The sequence below is a fragment of the Corvus cornix genome, chromosome 1 (assembly GCF_000738735.6).
Source record: "Corvus cornix cornix isolate S_Up_H32 chromosome 1, ASM73873v5, whole genome shotgun sequence".
Classification (NCBI taxonomy): Eukaryota; Metazoa; Chordata; class Aves; order Passeriformes; family Corvidae; genus Corvus; species Corvus cornix.
Genome location: NC_046332.1, coordinates 113,967,332 through 113,982,360, shown reverse-complemented (window position 1 = coordinate 113,982,360; position 15,029 = coordinate 113,967,332).

The window sequence follows — 15,029 nt, the reverse complement described above, 5'->3', positions numbered from 1 at the left end:
CTAAAAAAGGATATGAAGGACCACAAGAACTCTTCCTTTAAGTACATTTTGCAGTGAAATGAAGGCTAAGGAAGATGTTGCCCTGGGGTTGCGGATGCTATACCTAATGAAAGAAAGGCTGAGGTGTTCAGTGCCATTTTTTGCCTGGTTTATCACTGCTCAGATTGGTCCTCTGGCCCTTCAGGTGTCTGAGCCTCTTAGCAGAGCCTGTGGGAGCAAAACCATACCCAGAGAACACAGAGTTAGTGAGAGCTTGGGCTAACTAGGCATAGACAAGTCCATGGGAAGCATCTAGGGAGCTGGGGAAGTGGCCTCTGTCACTGCAAGGCCACTCTCTGTCAGTCATCACAGTGAGGTTTCCAATGACTGGAAAAAGCCAAATGAAACACCCATTCTCCAAAAGGACAAGGACGATCTGGGGAGCTAGAGGATGGTCAGCCCCAGCTCAGTCCCTGGGGATGTCACACAATCAGCCCTCTAACAAGCCATTTCCAGACATAGGAAGGACAAGAAATTGTTTTGGATCAGCCAAGATGGGTTTACCAAGGGGGTAATTGTGCCCTTCCAGCCTGAGCACTTCCAATGATGGCATGACAAGCTCTGTGTACGAAGGGAGAGAAGTGGACCTCGAATTCCTAAACTCCAGCAAGGCATTTCATAGTGTTTCCTTCAAAATCTTTATTGCCAAACTAGTGAGATACAGGCTGGATAAATGGATGATAAGGTGGGTGGAAAACTGGCTGGGCTGCTGGGCTCAGAGCATTGTTTGTACTCCGTCAGTGATCCAAAGTCCAACGGGGTGACCAGTTAGCAGCAGCGTGCCTGAGGGATCAATACTCGGACCAGCAGTGGTTCATGCCTTTATTAATGACCAAGACAACAGGACAGAGAGCAATAAAAGTTCCCACTGTGGAACCACTCGATGCACTGGGCTGCTATTTAGAAGGACCATGACAAGTGGCTCAGCACTAGCGAGGCCACACCTCGAGTGCTGTGTCCAGTTTGGGGCTCCCAGTACAAGACATGGACTCTCAGGAGAAAGTCCAGCACAGGGCCACCAAAATGGTCAATGGGCTGGACCATAGCACATACAAGAAGAGTCAGGGACTGTTCAAACTGCAGAAGAGATTTTAAATTCCCAGCACAAGGGAATTTATTGCTGTCTGGGCCTAGCTCACGGGAGGTTGCAGGGGATAGAGCCAGGCTCTTCTCAGAAGGGTGACAGGGAAAAAGGCAATGGGCACAGGTTGAAACACTGGAATCCCTGAGTAGATATCAGGAAAAAGAAGTATCAGCGTGAGTCTGGTCCGACAGGGACCCAGAGAGGTTGTGGGGTGGAGATACTGAAAACTCAGGCGCACAAGCCCTGAGTAGCTGGAGCTGCCTGACCCTCCCATGAGCAATGGGTAACACTCAGCGACTTGTCTTTCACAGAATCACAGAATATTCTGAGTTGGAAGGGCCCCACAAGGTTCATTGAGTCCAACTCCTGGCCCTGCACAGAACAACCCAAGAATTAATGAAGTCAAGTGAGCACAAATTTGAAGACAAGAGAAGGGAGTACCAAAGGCCTGGAGAGGAGCTCTTTGCAGAGCTTGGTGTGAGGACACATCTGTGGAATGTAATAGGAGGAAAACCTCACCTGAGTTTCAGGGAGAACAGCAAATCCCTTTCTCCATGTTTCTTTCATCTATTACAATTTTAGGATCCAAGCAGATCTTGCTTTAGCATATAATCTCTCCAGAACTTTTCTTTCTGATCAGTTTTCTGTCCAAATTAATTTAATTAAGAAGGCAAAGCACCTAGCAGCCTGGTTTAGGCACAAAGTTAAGTAAAAACCTCATTATAGTAAAATAATTTTATGTATTATCTTACACATTCAATACAGTAATTTTGTTTCCAGGCTGCTGTTAGAGCACATAATTTCCCCAACAGCCATAAGGAAGGGAACATGTTTTTTCATATCTGTCTGGTTGCCTGAGGAATTACCATAACATGATGAAGGATATTAACAGTTAAAGCTGAGTTGAAGGTGCCCTTTTGTGCCTCATCATGTAAATAAATCAGAAGTTTGAACAGTGACATTTCCATTGGGCTGTTTTGCTACTAAAGGGCTTTTATTTTATAATCTTATAATTAGTACTTGCACAACAACTCTGTTCCTCTCTGGCATGTTGCCAGTCAACTGTGCCCATCACGTGCTGGGTTTTGGGCCTCTCCGCAGTTCAAGTTACAGGGAACGAATTTAATTCACATTTCAAACAAAGTGAAGTCGTTACTAGGAGCTGATGTGTGCAAACGGACTGCACAAATATCAGTGGAAAACACGGGGTTGTGTGTTTGGAGACACCCCTAGGAGTGGCTGTGAGTGCCAAGGTACTCCTACGTAGGGGTATAAGGTATGGCCCAAGCTTCCTCTTCTCCTCACTGCTGGTCTTCATTTTCACAGGAAAGCAGGATGGAAGGTGGCTGCAGCTGGAGTCGTCTGGATTCTGCAGGAGTCTGAAGGAAGGAAACATGGGATATGAGGATAAAGATGTCCTAAGGAAGGTCACTGATAAGAATGAGCACTCTTTATACCTGTGGAGTAACCACCATCCTGGCATAGGGAAGATCCACATTCGAGTTACAGCCACAAATCACATGGCAGGTAGGCTGAGGTCCTTGTCCCTGTCCATGTCCCAGCTAGCATTTCCCACTCCACTGACTTTCTGGATCAGATTATATGCAAAAATTCAGTCTGGCCCAGGAAGAAGGTGCTGGCATGCATGGAGCTGGTGGGGGACCTCTGCACTTCCTCATGACCAAGAACTCCAGGTCACACAGCAAAGAGCTACAGAGGGATAGATGGCAGATGATGGGGGCCTGGAGGGGCTTCAGTGGAGCTAAAATTTTGGATTTGAGTTTGGTTCCACAAGGCTTGACCTCATTTGGTTTCCTTCTCTCAGTGTTAAATGGGGAGCAGACAGTAGTTGCCTGCCTGGCTTTGTGAGGATAAGTGCAATAAACACAGGATCCAGACACCACGATGTGAAAGGTAGATTATCTTTTATACAAATAAGGAACTGCTTGGCCTTCTAGCAAAAAAAAAAAAAAAAAAAAAAAAAAAAGATAAGGACTGAAGAAATTTGACTACACCTGGCCTGACACCATGTGTGTTATACACAGCAGTGCTGTGGTGTTTGCATCTCTCCAATGTGGCCAGTGTGCCAACAAGCTCTTGTTGATCAGCAGGACTTATGTCAGCACCTCTCATCCAGAAATGCTGTACGGGCAGTGCTCTCTCTCCAGAAGATGGGAAATCCATCAAGTGTTGCTTTCCCCTGTATTTTAATCTAAATTGATGCGTGGGAGAATGGGTTGAAAAAAAAAGCTTGGAGATGTCTTGCTATATTTTACCACGTGCATTTGCACTGTTGGCATCGGGCTTTTTGGAGCTCCTCCATTTTTCTTCCTTTCCTTCTGTGTTGCTCAATCTTCTGGTCACAACTGGGAGAACAAATAGCATAGTTTATAATCTCTGAAGCATGAGTAAAACGTGTTATCTTAAACTGCAGGCCAGCAACAAAAATAGCTGCAAATACTAACTATAAATATATAATAACACAGAAATATTAGGGGAAGAAAAAAGCTAAAAACTCTTTTCAAAATGCCATTCATTTTCTCAGTTCTGCCCAGCTCTGTGTGGAGCCACATCCATGCCCTTTGGAGGATAACTGTGTTGGGGCCCATGTTTTCCCTCTTTTTTTTTGACTCTGGAGAGCTCCTATAGCCTGGATTCTCCCCTTAGTTAATGGTTAATGGAATTTTAGCTGAGGTGATAAATCCTGCTTCCTGCTTCAACCTACACAGCCCCTTCCCTCCCCCCCCAAAAAGAGGGTTAACTGGAGATTTACATTTCTCCACCTCCTCCCCTGCCTCCACACTGCTGCCCTTTGCATCCCCATTGGGGATTGCTCCAGATCTGAACAAAGGGAAGGGTCTTCAGCAAGAAGAATGGGGGTGGTATGTGTATAAATAAAAACACACCAGCTCGTGGTGTTTCTGTTGCTGGTTTTGTGTTTTCATTCTGGCTCAGTACTGGTTTAGTTTGTCTGGCATTTTCTGGGAATGGGATTGGGTTTTAGGAAAGAGAATCCCACCTTTCAACTCAACAAGTGTGAGATCTGCATGGCAAATCTCATGACCGGGGAACAGTTTTTTTTGAGAGGACATAGACAGACAGAATGACAGGGTTTGGACATGATTCCACATATAGATGCCTAAATTTAGTTTCCTGACATGTAGGTGACTTCATGGGAGCTAAGCTTCCACATCAGGGTAAGCTGAATTGCCCTCCCAATACTGCACATTGCACAGTGGAGTCTTAGCCAATAAAAGTAGTTTATCATCAGCATTTGGGATTAATTCCCCCTTTTAGTACTCCATCCTAACTTGAGTCAGGCTTTCAAAATAATTTTTGGATGCTACACTTTTCTTATTTTCTTCTTTTTTTAAGACTAATATCCTACTTTAGGTGTAACAGGCAGAGTTACAGTGCTGCTTTATTGTGACAATTTCATATTTGCATTATTGTTAACCATTTATTTGATTACATTTCTGTAGGGAATCCAGTGAAACATTTTAATCTTGCTAAATCTACTGCTGCAGAGTGGAAGTAAAAACTTCCTTGGACAGCCATGCCCCAAGAGCAGTTTGCAGCAGTTCACTGTCAAAACAGTGGCAAATTCTGTAGAAAAGACTTCTAGGTCTGCAGGAGGTCAAAAGTGGGGCATCAGTCAGCAATGCTGTGGTTTTGTGAAAATAAGCACAGTCTGGAAGTATAAATGAGAGCAGTGCCTGCAAATGGGGGAAGGAATCTTTCCCCCCGGCTCCATCGCTGGTCGGGCTGGAGTTCTGTATTCAGGAACTGACTGAGCACAGCTCAAGAAAGCCCCAAGGAGAGTGATGGGAAAGATCAGGAGCAAAACCTCCCTCCCAGGATTTCCAGGGAAATACTGTAGTCTTGTTTAGCTTAGAGCAGTTGAAGCCAAAGAGCGCAAGCTTCATGTGCATAGAAGGTGTAATAGTTTCTACATCACTTTAGGATTTTGCATCCAAACCATGTTTGTTTTTACTCCTTTGATGTACCTACCCTGGACACAATCTACAGACCAAACAATTCAATCAATAATTCTGCTCTTGAAAGCACACAAACTGCATAAATGTTTATAAACCCCAAATCACGTCACTGTGCAGGTGAACGTGGTCAGGGCTCCACTCCCTGAGCTATGGAGTGGTTCCCTGACAACTGCTGAGGTGCTGGACAGCCTTTGGAGACAGGCCACCACCTGACAAATTATGGAAAAACTATCTGAAATCGATATTTCATGGAGGACATATTGTTAATAGATTGCCTATATGTAGTTTACAGATACAACTTTCTGCCTGTGAGTAAGCTGTTAGGTAAAAATTCCTCTGATTAACAACCACATGGTTATTTCATTTCTTATTTGCATTAGTATTAATCCTATCCATCTTATTTGAATTCCAGCATTTGGTAGCTGCTGTCATGGAATCAAAAACATGCTGAGATGAAGTTTGACATTAAAATAAACTGATCAAGCAACTGCTAAAAACTTGAGCTCTGGTTGCTTCCCTGGCTTGGAACTGAATTTGGAAGCACTGGTCTGGACACAGAGGCAAGAGGGAGAAAGGGGAAGAAATTGATTTTGCTTAATTACTGAATTAAATTGTCTGTGGAGACTGTGATTAGGGGCTTCTGGTAAAGCCCAGCCTATAACCTCAGCCTAAACACCAGATCCTCCATGCCATCCTCATGGATGGACCCTTCTAATCCAACTTGTAGTCCATTGCAGAATTGCTAGAGAACTTTTACCATTCTACTTAGTTTGTATTCCAGTTACCCATTGCTTTTGAAGGCACTTCTTAGTATTTTTTAGTTCCTTACTTGTAGAATAAGCCACTTGAGAACTAGAGTGGCAGAATTAAATATCCTCAGTCTGATTTAACCTGGTGAATAAGAATGTTCCCCATGCAATTAGCCACAATTTTTATATTACCACCAATGGGAATCCCATGGCTGCTTCTCAGAGTACTGCACTGAAAATGAACTCTTAGTCATAAATGAGCTTTTTCAAAAGCTAAATCTCCTGAATATGCACAACTTCAATATTGGTAAAGATTGCTCTCAGTTAGATTTGACAGACTCTCTTCTCCAAGGAAGTTCAATAAATATATTACATTTATCCTGTGCTAGAGATTGGCTTCCACCTCCACACTGAGGCAGGAATTGTTATCTTTGTCACTTGCCTATTCAAAGAAAGAAATTACTGCTCCAAGGACTTGTGGCAACCAATTTGGAAGGACTTAGGGGAAGGGGAAAGAGATTCAAATAAAAGAGTGATGTACACACAAAGAAACTCTAATGTTCAGTAGGGACCAGATCAATCCCATTTCAAATTTCAGGACAAACACACAAATCTTGGACTGCAGGAACATGTTGCCTTTGGCAGAGAAGTTCTGCCTCAGAAATCCTTCTTGTCCTTGGTTGGTCACTCCCTGGCCACTGCATTTACTGCCTCCTCTGCAGATATGTCAGCGCAGCCTTGATGTAAACTGAGTCTCTGAGATAAGTTGTCATAAATCTCCTCTCTTCTTCCTTTCCCTTTATATTTTGGGGTTTTTCCTGAGTTTATTTACTTCCAGCCTAGATAATTTCAGAACACCAACCAATAGCTGCACGGGGAGGAGCAGGGAAGCGTGACTCTGGGAACCAACCTGTTTTGTAACACTGCCCTCATCTGACTGAAGCAGCTCCCGGATGCCCTAAACTGTGGCGTACCCTTCACCTCAGAATGAAATATTTGAATTCCACAGGCATTCCAGAGCGAGTGGGAGACACTTGGACACTGAGGGGCTTGAAGCAACAGAGATGATAGAGGCCAATAGAGGAGCAAGTAACAAATTTTGCCTGAACAACAAGAGATTTTCCAGGAGAGCAAGGTTGTGTGGAGGAGCAGCAGGTGAATTGAAACGAAGATGCTCTAAAGGAGACAGAATCAGGAAAAGGATGTGTAAACATAAAGGGTGGCTGTGAAGGAAAGCAGAGAAGGAGGAATAGAATGAGAGAGGTAAACAGCTCCCTCTGGGGCAGACCTAGAACAGAGGATCTGAGCCATTGCTTAGAGCCATAGCAGGGTTTTAACTTCTCAAACAAGGGAATACAGCCCTATCAGTACTGAAAGGTTACAGACTAAATACTTTATCAAGCATAACCAGCTCTGGTCTTCAACGTGACAAAATACCCCAAACTTCTGTAATGGTTTGGCAGACAATTGTGATAGAAACAAGGAAACATGGAATGGTTTGGGTTGGAAGGGACCTTAAAGATCATCTCATTCCAACCCCTGCCATGGGCAGGGACACCTTCCACTATCCCAGGTGGCTCAGAGGTCCCTCCAACCTGGCCTTGGACACTGCCAGGGCCTGATGGGGCATCCCCTTCTCAATTTGCCTGGAAGCAGCAGGGAACTGCAGTGCCACCTCATATCAGTCACTTGCCACAGGAAAACCCCAGCTGCTCCTTTGTCTTTTTGTGCCAGCTGAGTGTCATTAATTGTATCAAGAGAGATGGAGCACTGAAGCAGCAGGTGTGGAGGAGACACACACTGTATAGCCATGCACGAACTTGGACAAATCCTGAATGATGTTTGGACTTGTTGCTCTTCTGCAAAAGGCCCATCCTCTTCACCACAGTAAAACCAAAAGTGCCATGCAGCAACAACCCCTGTTCAAGCTTGTGACTTGCCTTAAAACACAGCTGAAACCACTTTTGTTTTTCTGCAGAGTCAGACCTTTATAGATCAATCATGCGAGAAGGTTTCCTGCAGCTGTGATTTTTAAGGACTTCCCAGGTGCTTTGTGTTTCCTTTTCAGTGCTCTCAGAATCTATATAATGTGAAGAGGTTTCAGGGAGTTTCTTTTTTGCTGTTTTCTTAAAAGCCAGTGTACATTTTGGGCTAAGAGATGCAATTATTGTGACTTCCCTGTGTCAGGAGAGGCCTCACCTGGGAAGATTATTCCATGAGACAGCAGGTGAGAATGAAAGCAGCTCAGTGTTATTCTCCTTTTTGTTTGCTTTCTGTCTTTTCACCATGAACCTGCCTGTGGGCACCTTTCAAAACAAGGTGGCGATGAAAAGCTTGACTTTTGCTTTAGTAAAAGGAAATTGCTGGATTTGAGTGATCAAAGTGTGACTGGTGATTCTGCCTGGCTGTTGGAAGCTGCAGGAAGGGGGGATGCAGCCAGAGGAAAGCAGGTGGATATGGGGCACCCTGCCTCCAGACTCTGACATGAAGCATTAGTTAATGGGATTGGAGAGGCATAGGTGCCCTCAGCTCACCCCAGTGGGGTCCAGACTCATGAATTCAAAGTATTTGTCTCTCACTTTTTTGCTCTAGACTACATAGTTTGGAGGAGATTAAAGAAAAACTTGCAACAGGTATCCTGGGAATGGTGGATGTCACATGCTTCCAATGTTCTTTGTCATTAAAAGTCAGGCACTCATGTATTAGGGCACGACTGCTTCACAGGCAAATGGGATACTGTAAACACTCCATCCTCAATAAATACCACACTGAGGTTGTAATTGTGCCTTATTCTGGCATTTCCTGGATGAGAATTCCCATAATTGAGTCTCACTTTGAGAGCCTGGTTGTGACCTGACCAGTCTTGTGTTTTCTCCTCTGGATGTAATGTTTTGAAATAGTGAATGGCAGAGCTGAAGGGGTTCAGGACTTGGGGTAGTTTGCAAATGCATGTTTTCAGTGGACCTTATTAACTAAATACATAAATAAAATTCCAAACTCCTTAGTGGCCACTATGTCTAGACCAGTGCGTGAACTTGCTCTCTCCACCTAGGCCTGTTTGTCCACTTCCTCACTTTGGGATATCACTGCCTGAATTCGAGGCTGTGAGTGTTGGGTCCTCTCTGGAAGGTCTTTGTACTGCTTGTTTAGGTGGTGCCTTGTACAATGGTGTGTGCTCACCTGAAGGTTCATAGTGCTCTTGTGGGGTTGCAGTAAATAAACTCTTTCAAAGAGTCCCTTGGGTGAGGAAATCTGAGTGATGATGCATTTGTGTGTGAGACACACATGCAAGGAATTGATGGCATTTAAGCATTTTGCTGGTGAAGACACCAGCTGTCCTGGAGGAACAGGAAAGCTATTGTGGACCTGGACCTGCCTGCCTTCCTCTGGTGCCAGTGCTGCACAAAGCAAGTTTTTGTACCTCTAATGCTATTCAGCTTAGCAAAAGGTACAGCCTGGGACCAGTCAGAGAACATAATTAAAGAATGCTCAGCTTCCACCCCTCATATAAAGGTCATGTGTTCATATTTCAGTTATTTAAGTCAGCCTCCAGCATTTGTAAAGTGTCTGATGCTCTCCTAGTGCTGTGCAAACAATAGCAGAAACAAGGCAGAATTAATTTTCAGTTAATATGAGGTGTTTGTAACAGGGATGAGAACAATAAACAAGTTTTAGAATCAACCCTTGTGCTTGTATATGAGATGATTTGACCTTGTTAGACTAATCAGATTTTACTCGTAGAATTAACTGTAACATTCAGTATTAGTAATCCCAGACAGTCAACACTGACTCAAGATCCATCTGCATTTATTCCCTCCAGGTGGGGGAAATTTATTTTACTTGAAAAAAAAAAAAAAAAACAAAAAACAAAAAACAAAAAAACCAACAACCCAAGTTTGGAGTATGAACACTCTTGTTCTTACTTTTAAAAAGTTTGGTTTTCTGTGTCTTATGCTACACTGTTCATCTTCAGAATATTTTTTAGCACTTCTGATATCTGGAAATATGTAAATATTATTATTGCTGTTAAATGAAACCTGAGATTCCTGCATAATATCTTGCCTTTGGGAGTTTATATTTGAGTTTAAAAAACAACAACGTGGGACAACTGTGATAAAATCATAAGAACTGGCAACTCTTTTAAGTTTTCAAGCCAGGTGGGGAAGCATTGTAAAAGAGAAGAAAACAGCCTGGCAGGAGACTTTTTCCTGATGGTGAAAGCCCATGGAATTACAAGTGGCCAGAGGATGCAGAGGGGAGATTGATTATAGGTCACTCTACCCACTGCAAGCACAGGAAAACTCGAATATTCAACCATCGAGTCTGCCTTGTACTCATGGCCTTTGCTGGGCTAATCCTCCCCTCCCCAGCTCCTTATCTGTTGATAATCTTTCCTTATCCTGATAAACGTTTGAAGTACAGGAACTTTTTGGCACAGACTCTGCCCTGTGCCGGGGGATGCTTGGGGAGCATCCCCAAGGTTCAGGGTAAAAGCAGAGACTGTGACTGACTCTTTATCAGATCAGTCAGTGTGGTGACTTGCTTAGAACAAGGAACTGGGCAAGGCTTGATCCCTTTCCCTGAAGGACCCTTATCCCTAAAACCAAGGGTCTGGAAAAGTCCTGGCCTTCAAAGAGGAAGACAGCACAATTTTGTCAGTGGTGTTTTAGCACTGAACAAAGGCTTAGGGAGCACTGAAAAGGAGATAACCCAGCAGATCTCTGGTTTTTCATTGTGCTATGATTACAGGGGAGCTTTCCTGTCACACAGCTGAGGTGTCCCTGGGTGGTGGGAAAGACACTGGTGATACCTCACTGCTGTGGCTCCTCTTCCAGCACAGAAGCACGCCCTGAACAGGCAGTCTGGTCAGAGAAACAGCACCAGGGTTCACTGCGTTCAGCAGCGTGGAGAGATATTAATTCATGCTCTGACGGCTCATCTTACCCTCTGCTTTTCTCTCAAAACTCTGAATTTCATAGCCTGTCACTCTGGATGGATGGCCAGAGAGTGTCCTAGCATGAACTGCACGCTCGGTGTAACACAAATCCCTCGGTAAGAACTGCGGGATTGGGGGAACAATGGAGCCTCTGTGCAGCTCTTATCTGATCATGGACGCTCATTCAGCAAGAGCACCGTGTGGGCAGGAGGGAAATCTCCTGCAGAAAGGCTGACCTAGCACCCAGGTGATGGGAAGTGCGTCATCCCTAACTCCCCGAAGGAGCAGCGTCCTTATCTCCAGCTTGCCTGGTGGTCAGGGACATGACCCTGCTTTTCGGCCACAGGGCTTCGGTGTGCGAGCCAAGGTGGTGGCTCACCCTGTCACCTTGGCCTGTCCCTCATACTGCTGTGATCTCTGTGTGTGTGCTCTTGTGCCCTCTCTTCACTCAGGGGTTAAACTTAAAATGGAGGAGGTTGGATTTCACACCATAAAAAAGACCAACAGTACTGCTGTACCAGTGACTTGTCCTGCACGTGTGGGTGAATCCACCCAGAGAGGGACTAAGCAGTGGCTCAGTTGCCAGTTTCACATCTGTATCTTCCTGGTATGAAAAACTGGAATTCTCTCTGCTTTTCGACTATATTGGTGCTGCTTCTCCATTCATTTTCCCCTCACCACATCCTCTGAGCTGCTTCAGGCTCGTGCTGTTTTTTTTGGGAAGCTACTGGCTTTGTGTTACCATCAGAGAGAGCAGGAGAAACAGCCCTTCCCAGTCAATCCCTTCTTAAAGTGTGTTAAGCTTTGATTGGGAGGGGTGAGAAGAGGTTCTCCTGTCTCTGTTTGACTCTATTTTACTTTGAAGCCATCAAACATCATTCCCCTGGCTTTGTCTGCCTCTCAAATTTGGGAGCCAGCAGAGGGAATATGATGAAACAGGTATTTAAGGCAATTAAGGAGCAGGCTGGAGCACAGGCTGAGTTATCAATCATTGCAAGACCTACCTGGAGACATGAAAGAACTGTGTAGGTACTCAGCACATTCAGTACTGCAGCTACAGAAGAGGGGCTGTCTGGGGATTTCTTTATATTTCTCTTCTGGCTAAATCTGCAATGAAGTGGATAAAGTTGTTACTTTACCTGCTCAATGTCTTATGGTTTCACATAGTGCTCCAAATCAATACTCTGGAAGAGATGAAAATAGGAAATAACTTTTCCAGAGGTCTGGTCTAATAAAACTCAGTTCCAGGACTAAAGCAGAAGATGGACTGAGAATCCCAAAGTGACACACAGCACTTAGCTTTGTCTTTTTTTTAAAAAAAAACCCTTCTCATGCAGCTGCAGTAATCTAAAACAGAACTGCCCAGCTGAGAGAAATCCAGAGGACAGAAGTCTTTTAGCCCACCAAAAAAAAAAAAAGAAAAGAAAAAATCGGTCAAGGGTCAGATTACATCCTACAGTGTCTTCATGTTGTTACTCTTGCTTATTAAAATAGCAATTGTGTACTGATTTTTACAGTGCCCACTGTAAAAACTCTGCCAACTGCACTGATAATGTATTTGCATTCAATATATTGGTGAGTCAGCAGTAAGATTTTTGGCAAGTATTTGTTTTTCTGTTGACAGGATATTATTCTAGTCATTCCAAATGGGTAAAAAGGAAAACTTCTGCCTGTCCCCCGTTTAAATTATTGGTTGCTGTCCTATAGTTGGGAGCTGTGTGACCATGGAGCTGTTCTAGCCAGTAATGCTGATGAGCTTGTTAATGCCAATGGATTCTGGGTTTAGGGCATGAAACGCTTGCAAAATTTAGCAGTGATCTCTTGACTTCAAACCCTGAGAAACAGCAATCCAGGCAAAGAATGTGGAAAGGGAAAGAAACGCAAGCAGTGTGTGGTGGCATGACCAAGCTTAGAAAACTTTTGGGAAAATAGACCGGGATTTTTTTCCTGTAGTATCAGCAAATGAATTTAAAAAAAAAAAAATATTTGTGATAATAATGTTTTTTAAATTAATCGTTTTCTGATGGAAGAGGTTTTGTGGTTTTGGCACTTAAGCAAAACCCCACTAGGTGTCCCCCGTCTGTCAGAGTTGCTCGGAGGAGAGCTGGAGCCCGAGGTGTGGGAGGCAAAGCCTGTTGCGGTTTGGAAGGGTTCGGGCTTCCTGCTCCTCCTCCTCCTGCCCGCAAAAGAGCATCGAAAGTTGGTTCTGATCCTCGGAGCGTACCTGTGACACTAGCGAGGTATCCATCGGTGTTTCCATGCTATAAAGAGACACTTTTAAATGCTAAGGGTGTGTTCCTCAGATGTCACTTGATGCACACGCTGTAGATGTGCTGTGTACTTAGAAGAGGATCAGACCTCCAGTTCCAACCATTTAGACCCTCAATATTTATCAGCATCAGTCTGGAAATACCTCTGTGTGCGTACATGAAACCAGATTTTACCTGAACTTGCAAACCTCTCGAGTCAGTGAGGGTCACTTGGGAATCAGAAGAATTTTCTGAGGTTTTTGGTACATTTTTTGCTGTGGGGTTAGGAACACCTCAAGCACTGCTGTGCTGCTACTGCCTCAGATCTCTCCTTTTGCTTTGCTGGAGGTGGTGGGAAGTGTGTAGAAGATTCCAGGTGCCTCTCTGCTTCGCTTCAGCAAACCCCATTTCATCTTGTTGGTTGCCTTTTTGGATAGCAGAAGTTCAAAATCTCAGTCAAAAGCAGAGATGTTTGAAGTCTTTCAGGCAGAAAATTAGCATGCTGGCAAGGACTGTGGTTCAGAGTAGCTGCAACCCAAATTTAGCTGTACTAAATTTAAAAAAAAAACCAAACTAAAAATCCCATTAGTTGTTTTCTGTGTAGTTCTGGCATTTTTGTGCTAGTATTCCTAATGAGCTTTGTAAATAATCTTTAAAAGTAATCAAAATCCAGACTGAAGCTCTGTGAGGGGCACAGTGACCACATGACTAAACTTGTAATTACAAATCTGTGCTCAGTGTTGTTTATGGTCTACTACACATCACTGCCAAAGGTGGTTGGATTTTAGATTATGAGGGGGAAGACAAAACCATTAGAAGGCACAAACCCAAGCACCCTTAGGTATCTATCCCACTGCTATATTTGTTTTTAATATTGAATTCTGCTTCTGAAATGTAATAGAAAACAATCTTATTTGAATGTTTCAGTAATCTTTTTAATAAGTCTGAACACTAGCTCTCCGTGGGACCTCACATGTTGCTGTTTCAAAATATTGAAACCATCCTATATTTCTAGAAGAAAATTGTTTTTAATGAACAGAGACTGCCAGCTCAAAATACACATTAGCAAAAACCAGATTATTAAGCGAGCTAAACGCTCATGAGACTTGCAAATTGATAACTGGAGAGAAGAAAGTTCCCCATGTAGCCCCGGGGCAAATAAAGCAAGGGCAGAACAAACACAGGCCCTGACAAAGTGCTGCAACATTGGCCCCAGGTCTCCCTGTTTCCAGCTCGGCTGAATGCTCAGCCTCTCTTCCTGAGGGCTGCTGCTTTTTCTCCTTGTTTCGAGTCCTTCAGGGCACATCTGTTGCCCTGTAACCTCCTCTGGGTAATTTTTTTCCCCCTTGTCCTAATGCTGATGTTCCTAATAGAACTCTGGAATAGCCAGCAGCGGCTCTGGCGCCTTCGTGCTTATCTTGCCCTGAAGAAATGGGAGGTTGGACCTCCCTTGAGTAGTGCCATGAATTCCCTGAAGGAAACCAGCCCCTTTATGGGGGAATCCAAGAGGGGAACTTGACTCTTTCAGCAAGGCAGACCTTGTGTCCTAAAAGGCAGGAGTCAGGGCAGGACTCGGCGTGACTCACCCTAGGTTTGAGTGACATGTTTCCTGATCCAACACTTCTCCCAGCGTATTTCTCGTCTCATCCTGATCTTAGTCATAAAGTTTTATGAGTGCTTTTCTTCCTGGCCTTTTTACCTTAGCTCAACGCTGCTAAGCAGCCCTTTGTTCCTTTTAGTCATCCACCCACAGCTTTCCCAGTTTTATTACTGCCAAGATGAATGTGCCTACTTCTCTAGGCCATTCAGCACATATTGATTCACCCGACTTCTAATCAGCCTGTTCTTACTCTCCAGTGTGGAGCTGGGAATTAACTGGAATTCAAATAGAATCCTGCAGATTAGGATGTCTGTAGAAGCAGATCCTCTTTTGTATGGGGCAGAAGATAAGCTTTAGGTTTCTAAATACTCCAG